At 29.0% G+C, this 8,678-nt stretch overlaps 1 long non-coding RNA gene across 3 annotated transcripts; it reads right to left on the bottom strand.

Annotated features, from left to right (window-relative positions):
• Nucleotides 1-5,690: 5,690 nt before the first annotated feature.
• Nucleotides 5,691-8,312, bottom strand: LOC114745129 (uncharacterized). Of its 3 annotated transcripts, none has more exons than XR_003740172.1 (7): nucleotides 8,158-8,312; nucleotides 8,029-8,058; nucleotides 7,741-7,948; nucleotides 7,496-7,631; nucleotides 6,983-7,282; nucleotides 6,775-6,898; nucleotides 5,691-5,911 (listed from the first exon to the last, which is right to left on the bottom strand). It is a non-coding gene; the product is annotated as an uncharacterized LOC114745129 (long non-coding RNA). The 3 variants fall into 3 exon arrangements; XR_003740173.1 differs by having other exon boundaries at nucleotides 7,526-7,631; XR_003740171.1 differs by having other exon boundaries at nucleotides 6,983-7,631.
• Nucleotides 8,313-8,678: the final 366 nt, after the last annotated feature.

Below are 8,678 nucleotides of genomic sequence, written 5' to 3'. Positions count from 1 at the left end.
AGAGAGAGAGGGAGGGAGGAGGGAGAGAGAGAGTGCGAAATTGAAAAGGGGAGGGGCATGGATGGTTTTGTAGTGGTTGGTGGCGGATGACGAGAAGGAAAGAAGAGGAAGGCGTGGAAGTGCTTTGTTTGCTTATCTTTCTCTCTCCCTGTACAAAGTCCACAAAACCGAACCTCACGCCCAAACCCAAACCATCACGAGATGCGTTTGTTTCAAGGAACTCTTTTTCATTTTATTGACTTTTTTGCTTATGATGATAAAAACAATAATATGGAATGTTCCTCTTATTTCTTACCATATGTATGTATGTTTTAATTTTTCTTTCAATTTTCAATTATATGCTGCTTTAAAAGAAAAATTCTATTTGTCATTCATTTATTTTAATTAAAAATATATTAAATAAATATATTTTATATATAATAAGTAATGGGTACTAAGCTTTTGCAAATGTTATATTGTCTTTTTTTATTAAAAGAAAATTTTATTGGAACTAAGTAAAAAGATATGTAATAACAATAACATAGACTTGAACCTTAACAACATAAATGTTATATTGCCAAAATTAAATCTAACCTAATAATTAAATTTTTATTTTTGAATAAAAATAACTTTGTTATTTAATGATTAATCAAATGTTTGGTAAATTAACTTAGTCTTTTAGTTTAATACGACAAAATTTATTTGAGTGCAAATTGGGATTAAGGACTCGGAGACAAAAATATTTGATTAAAAAAAGGACCTCAAATTCTTTAGCAAAAAACAGAAGGAAAAAATGTAGAACACAAACTTTTTGTTAGGATCTTTTCTCATCACACAAAAACTGCATTTTATCTTTCATGTTCTACCTTTTAACTTTTCTATTCGATACTTTTTCTTTCATATTTTATTTTAATTGGAGAAGTCTAAACCCTTGTCCTTAATTAAATTTTTAAACGGGTCCTTATCCCTAGTTTCTCCTTTATTTAAAGTTACACTGAATTGTATATCTAAGTGATAAATACAAGTCAGATCATTAGATAAACATATGGTTCATTAGTAAACACGTGGTACTCATCTTTTTTATGAATCGCTAAATTAGGGTGAAAATTTATTTACTCATTTATACTCCTCCAGTCTTTAATATAGAACCTAATTGTTGAGTTGGTTTTGGTCTTATATTTAAGATCCATTTTTCATATTTATCAATTTTTTCTAAATTACCCCTATGGATACTTCCTCAACCATAATCAAGTACAAGAGGGAGAAGGGTATTAAGAAAGATGATTATGATGTTTTAGGAAAAACATGTCACATTTCTTATAATTAACTAACTTACCTAACTTCCTTAATCTAATCAAATTAATTAAATAAGTCTTATATTAAGGATCAGAGAAGTATCATATTTTAGATGTCTCATTATTTAGTGTCATTCAATAACCACTATTACCACTTAATTTTTTATAAAATAAATGGCATTTTCTTTACTTTTACCCTAAAGTCATACTACTAATTTAATTTTTGGTTATCATGCATAAACCATTTTATTGCGGCCCAAGTGCCACTTTTTTTCACCCTCCTCTCTTTTAAACCTACTTCCAATTGACCTTTAGTAGTGAACCAGCAAGACGCACAAAACTAGGCTTTTTTCTTGGCACGACTTGCATGTAGTCATTGTAAAAAGAATATAGGCAGCATTTATTATATCTTTCCTGTCAATATACTACCTTTGATTCTAATTATAAGAATTAGTTGATTAATTTAATAAGATTAAAAAAAAGTTAAGTTAGTTATTTGTCATAAATAGGTGTTAACTTTTTTAAAATATCCTTGCTAATCAAGTACATTGGTTAAAACTACCATTGTTAGAAATACTATCTTGAAAAAAAAATACATAAATATTAAAGACTTGGATTGTGGTCTTATATTTATGATCAAAATAAAAGTCAAATAAGGTCCTATATTAAGGACCGGAGGTAGTATAATAATTAAATTTATTAATCATTTAAAAACATAAATATATTTCTTATTTACCAAAATATGTTTTTGTTTTTATTCTATTACATGAACCGAACAACCCCTAAACATTGAAGTTAGTTGACTTTACGTCAACCCTCTATGGACAGGTCTATTTTCATTGTTGTTTTTGTGTTTATAATTAATTTTACGCTTATTTTTATCGTTACAAATGTTACACTCTTTTTTTTTTTAGTGAGAGAGAAAATTAAAACTGGCCTGTTTAAATTTTACTTTATTCGTCTATTTTTTTTAATTATATATGAACATAGTATGAAATAAAACATTCTTTTAACACATATTTTAAAGTTATTTTTAATTAAAAGTAAAAAATAAAATAAGCTTAAAAACTATTTAATTGAAAATTTGCTGTAAGATAAATGTAAGGAATCAGATCCGTTCAAAATATTATCTGAAAAATATTTTATTTTCATGACAGAATATAAATAAATTATGAAAAAATTAATTTGTAGGTCTTTAGAATTTAATTACGACACTTCTGAATTAGGTTCTCATTGTCATAGTATATTTTGTTTAAATTGAGAACTTATATAATGTAACAAAAAAAATTGAGGCCTTATAATTTGATCCATTATAGTTATCCACCCTTAATCATTAAATTTAATTTACAGATTTTTATGGGCTTTATCGAATCTCTTTCATTTTATATCACACCGAATTAACACTAATGTGATTTTAGAAATGAAATTTCATAAAAATCTATAAATTAATGCTAACATATCAAATATAAGAACCTAATTTAAAAAAATTATAAGGACATTGTTCAAAATTAAGATAAAGTATAACGTCTTGCGAATTAATTTTTTTCATAAATTAATGAACATATGCTAGTTGTTGGGAAGAATAATTCTCAGCTAAATATAAATAATTATCTCATAAATTGTTTATATCGAGAATATATCAAGAATGGAATTGACATTTGGATAGGATGCAAAATTTTAATTAAATAAATGACATAGAATATGAGAAAAGTTTTTTTTTTTGGGGGAAATATGAATTGCCAAGTGTTAGATTCTGAAGAGCAAGTGGGACGTTCAAATTCAGATCGGTTGAACAACTACTGCGCTTAGAATTGCAGCTTGGAATCTTCTCCTTTAAAAATTTCAGAAATTTCCCCCAAGAAAAAAAGGAGTACTCTCTCTCCCTCTTTATTTATATACATATATATATATATATATATATATTTTATATGTATGTGTTAACAAAGGAAGTGATTTCAACGTTTGAATTTGATTCCAGAATAGGTGAAAAAGTTTCTTTATTAAAATAATAGTAAAATATAATAATAATATCAATAATTGTTGATGACCAATCATAGCAAAAAATAAAATAAATATTCTCCATTGTTATTAAAAAAAAATATTACATGCTGTATTTCCAATAGAAAAAAATATTTCGTCAAACTTTTATGCACAGGGTACTTTTATTCAATGAAATTTTAATATACTTCTTTTGGGAGGTGTATTAAATGATTTTGTTTTCAATTACCTCTTACATTTTAATGAAAACATGTTATAAGTCACTTCTAAAAAAAAGTGATTTAATTCAAAATATAAGTTACTTGGAAAAAAAAAAGTAATTAATTCCTATTAATTTTATCTCTGCAACTGATATTTAAATATAACTCGTTATATTTTTCTCTCTTATTCAAAATCTCATTTAATATGAGTAAAATTAAAAAGTTTTTTAATTTAAGACAAATTAAATATGTTTATTGTAATTTTTTTATAATAATAAATTGGTCAAATTGAGTTATACTATGGATGGGAGGTAAGCTAAGAGGATTAGAAATGGAGAGAATCCAAACTCAAAATAATACTACATTAATATTTTAATTTTTAACTACATTATTCAAGTAAATGCATAAATTAAGAGAATTTAAAGTACATTTTAATGTGTGTGACTAGATATTAAAATGTAGGTAAATTAAGAGAATTTTTAATGAAGAGAATCCAAATTCAATAATTAATTTAACTAGTTTTCTTAATGTATTCAAATTAACTGAGTAGAAAGTAGTTTTTATACTAAGAAACGATGCTATATGATGAATTGGATCCTTCTTGAAATTATGAAAGACTCCACGTCAAAAGCAAAAGGTATAAATATAATTAATGGCATGCAGAAAATAAAGACTCAGGATAAGTTTATGTTACGGCTCATAAACACTAGTTTGGTACGTCTGAAGAAAATAAATTCATATCGCTCTATTTCATATTCATTATTATATTTTTAATTTTTAATTAATATTTAATAATGTTTAGTACTCGTTTGAAGTAGATACCTAAAATTTTTCATCACTCTCCTCTTACTTCATTTTTCATTTCCTTTATTTTTATTATGTCTCCGAAACAGCCCTTTTTAAAATAACGTATGCTTGTGAAAAGGGCATATATATATATATATATATATATATATATATAAATGGAGTCGTGATAAACTCAAATTTGATTTGTGAGAAGTACAGAGCCAACTTATTCAATGAATGCATTTGATTAACATATTAAATTCATTTAATTAAGTAAAGTCAAACTTGAAAGTTGGATAAGCAGCTTATTAAATACTTGAACAGATTTAATATTCCATCTGATCCTTGTTATATGCTTCAAATAAATAATTTGACTATAACAAAAACAATCAATTAAACTTAATTAAAAGCAATAAATAAATCAGAAATATATTTTTGTTCCAAATATGCCCTTGTAAAAAATGAGAAAAAAGATAAAAAAAAATGTATAAAAAACATGATAAGAAAGAGTATAACAAATAAGAGAGAATAAACAAACTCGAATGTATTAAATGTTAAAACAAACTCAAATTAAAATTTATAAAATAGATCACATATCTTCTCAAATTTGAACTTATAAATAAGATCGGAAAGTAGTAATCAAGTTCAAGTATATAATTTTTTTTTTGGCCAACCAAGTATATAAATCAATCATTATCAATATCATCATCATCATTATTCTATAAAAAGGAACATTATTATTAAGTGTAGTTAAAAATGTAACAGTTTTCAGACCCTCTCATCTCCCCAAGCGACCCACGGATATATTACATATTTTATATTCATGTACATTTGTTTTTTATTTGTTTGTAATAATATAATATATATGTATAGACACCCACAAATTTTATTTTAATTTCTTACATATAAGATTTTTTTTGGTTTTGGTCATTCATAAAATTACTTTTTCAATCATTCTCTCAAGTAAATCATATTGCAATTCGGTCCTTAGATATTTTTCCCTTGAGCTTAGTTATTGCTAAATAAATACGCTCTTCACAAATAAAATAGTAATCATTTATATATTTCTATATTTTTTATAAATAAAATTAATAAAAAATTAAATTAAAGATATTGTAAAATTTATATTTCATCACATTTCTCTTACTCACAACCTCACACACTTAGGAAACTCTTAAGAGGAGGCTCTTGATGACATAGAACTTCAATTTTATGTCATCACAATAATATCAATGATTATTTTTTCTTTTTCATTCACCAATGGTAATCAGAGTAATTTTTTTTTAATCGGAATAAAATGAAAGGACTAAATACTCCTTTAACAAAGTTGTGGGATTGGATTTCGTAAATGAAACGAAAATCATATCATGAAGGCTATTTTCATTTGGGTCCAATCAGGAAGGAGTTCACGAAAGCCATCTAGAGCGGCCCAAAAGACCAGTTACTTGAAGCTTAATACGTTTAAAAGAGCCCCATGACCAAAAAACTTTTGTACACCAAAACAAAAAGAGCCCCATGACCCCAAAAAACTGAAAACCCATGACCAAAAACAAAAACAAAAACAAAACAAAAAGCCCCTTACATTTGAGATTGAGATAACACGCAATTCAGCTACCTTGTACCAGTATCACCCTCGTCCCTTTTATTTGTCACCTGTAGAAGTTTTTCACACACCAAGAAGAGCATTAAATAAATGAAATCTTTCACTTTTGCACTTATTAAATAGGGAGTATGTTTTCTCTCACTCATTCCCTCTCTTCACCTTTATGATCAATGTGGGTAAAATTGAAAATAAAGCATTAAAAAAACATATAAGCAACAAATAAAAAGGACTAAAAAAATTCTACTACAAGTGACAAATAATAAGGACCAGAATGGCACATCCTCAAAAGTTGAGCGTATATAATAATGGGGACAAAAATAATGGGCTCAATGATGTAATGTGGACTTCACATGCAATCAATCTCTTGTGTAACATTTTTCTGGGGAAAAAAATATTTGGCATTCGATATTATTGAGTTAGGTTCCAAAATGCTCAAACACAAATGAGGGTAGCTCTCCTAATACGATTTATTTACAATGTATTATAATTCGAACTTATACCCCTATTTAAGTAATATCAAATCCCTTCCACTCAAGACAACTACCAATAATTTGTGTGAAATATGAATGCACGGGGTCTGGTTTAGATAGCAAGTAGTTTCCTGATCAATACTGCCCTTTGAAGATCTGACGTGAAACAGGGACTTCAGGTAATCTTGGCCGATAGAGTTGAGACAAAGAGAAAACACTCAGACGACCAGATGATACCATGACACATAGCGACAGAGCATGCCAATTTAATTGGATCCTATATTTCGATATGGGATTTGGAGGGAAAAATACCTAAATTTTGCCAGTGCCCTGTCCTAGACATGTGCATAAAGATGACAAGAAAACCGAAATCTTAAGTTTACAGGAAAAGAAACAAAGAAGATGAAGAATTTTAACATTGCAGCATGCTAAAGTTAATTTACCTTTTGTGGATATTCTGCTACTCATAATTGATAAATTGCGGAAACCAGCTTTGCCAAACCACCATAATCTAAGAGCCAAAGTACATGAGTTTTCTTGTTGGTGATGTCACTTGGTGGCACCATTCTGTGCCCCAGATTAGCTAATAAATAGGTAGTCCATCGTAAAGTATAGAACTCAACTAAGTGATAAGAAAAATAGGGAACTTACAAACAGAAATTAAGCTACTAATATCTTGAGAATCACATGGTTAGTTCAGTGGATGTGTGCAGAGATACAAGTGTGCTCGCTGAAAAGGAACCAATCAGTATCAGCATCATCGGGTTAGAGATAGCACAACGTCGTGATTTTCCAAATGATGAAAAATTTAGTCTGTTTGATCTTCAACAATTCTCTCTAAGAACAGATACTGAAGAGCTATGGAGTACTTGGCAACTTTTGTCCTATTAGGGTTCTGAGTTCCTGAAGAACTCCTATTTTTTAGAATGAATGATCTGGCTTCATCTCCTTCTGAAAGATCCAGTAATATGACAATTATTATTAATATGCCACTAATGAAGGTACAAATGACATGAAACTGGGAGCCATATAAAAGTCATGAAAGGATACTTCCTTCTACCAGGGTAGGATGGTCTGTATTTTAAATGTTCAAATGCAATATAATAGCAGCAAATGGACTCAAATTCAGAGAGCAGAATAAATAGTCCAGTACAAAGACTATACCTGTATATAGTCATTTTATATTCAACTCACCTTTGATTGTAAAAATGGAGGGTACCATTTCTTATAGATGAAATGCAACCTGGAGGAGCCTCCATGGTATGTATCTGATAATAGAAGCTTGCAAGATCCTTTTTGACTGTGAAAAAGTTAGACAAGAATTTTATCAATACATCAGCCATGCAAATGAAGCATCACACTTAGGTTCTACGCTACTACAAACTCTTGCAGAAGTAATGCCCACTTACTTTGCATAAGTAATTGGATTGTGACATAAAGCTAGACTACTGACCATCGCCAAATCTCTTACACGGGGATTACAGTGTCGTTCTTGGCAGCTCCTTTTGGGAATTCAGAATTTCAGACAAATGTTGCTAAAGAGTTACCAGAATTTCACATAGGCTTAAAAAATGGTTGTAACTACGCCAATTTCTAAGACTTTAACGACTGAATTACCTGTTATCAAAGAAATCAGCAAAATCATCAATTATACAGCAGCAGGCAATACATCATACAGATGGAAGGCAGAAAAGTACTTGTTGATGTCCTCATCGCCATTAACATACCTTAACCATGAAAAAGGGAAAGATAGTCAAACTCAAAGCAGAACTAAGCAATCAGAAGTGCAAATATAGCAGAAATGAGTGAAGTGGTGATTATCATACTTCATTTGTATACGGTTGAAGACATCAGAAGACCCATCAATGCCCTGAAATTCACAAAACTTGAAGTCGTTTTCAAAAGAAGGGAAACTACATGATACCCTTCCGAACTGTGGGCAATATAAACTTCAAAACGTAATAAACCACTCCGCGAATTTGGGACCTAAACAAAAATATTTCCTGGTTAAAATTGATGGCAATAACTCATGTGATTTTGACTACTAAGACTCCCTAACCTTGTGATTTTAAAAAGAAAAAGAAGCCAATGCCACAATTTTGACTGTAATTATTATACTCAGCCCAACATTTATTCTTTTAAACAGATGACCTCTAATTTCAACAACTAAGGGATGTCCAATGCTTTCATTTTATGAGCCGAGTATTTTATCACATTCTAAAGCAAACCAGCCAATGTTAAAATTAGGCACAAGTTCAATCCTAAAAGAGAGATTTGCAAACTTGTGGCGGTTGCAGATGAAGAAGACATTGGAAGTGGCAGGCTGGTGAGTGATATAGCCACATTG

Source organism: Neltuma alba, unplaced genomic scaffold (genome assembly GCF_004799145.2).
Source record: "Neltuma alba isolate B1F8T4 unplaced genomic scaffold, ASM479914v2 tig00004532_pilon, whole genome shotgun sequence".
Taxonomy (NCBI): Eukaryota; Viridiplantae; Streptophyta; class Magnoliopsida; order Fabales; family Fabaceae; genus Neltuma; species Neltuma alba.
The sequence above is the reverse complement of the archived record's forward strand: the minus strand, read 5'-3'. Positions and strand labels throughout refer to the sequence as shown.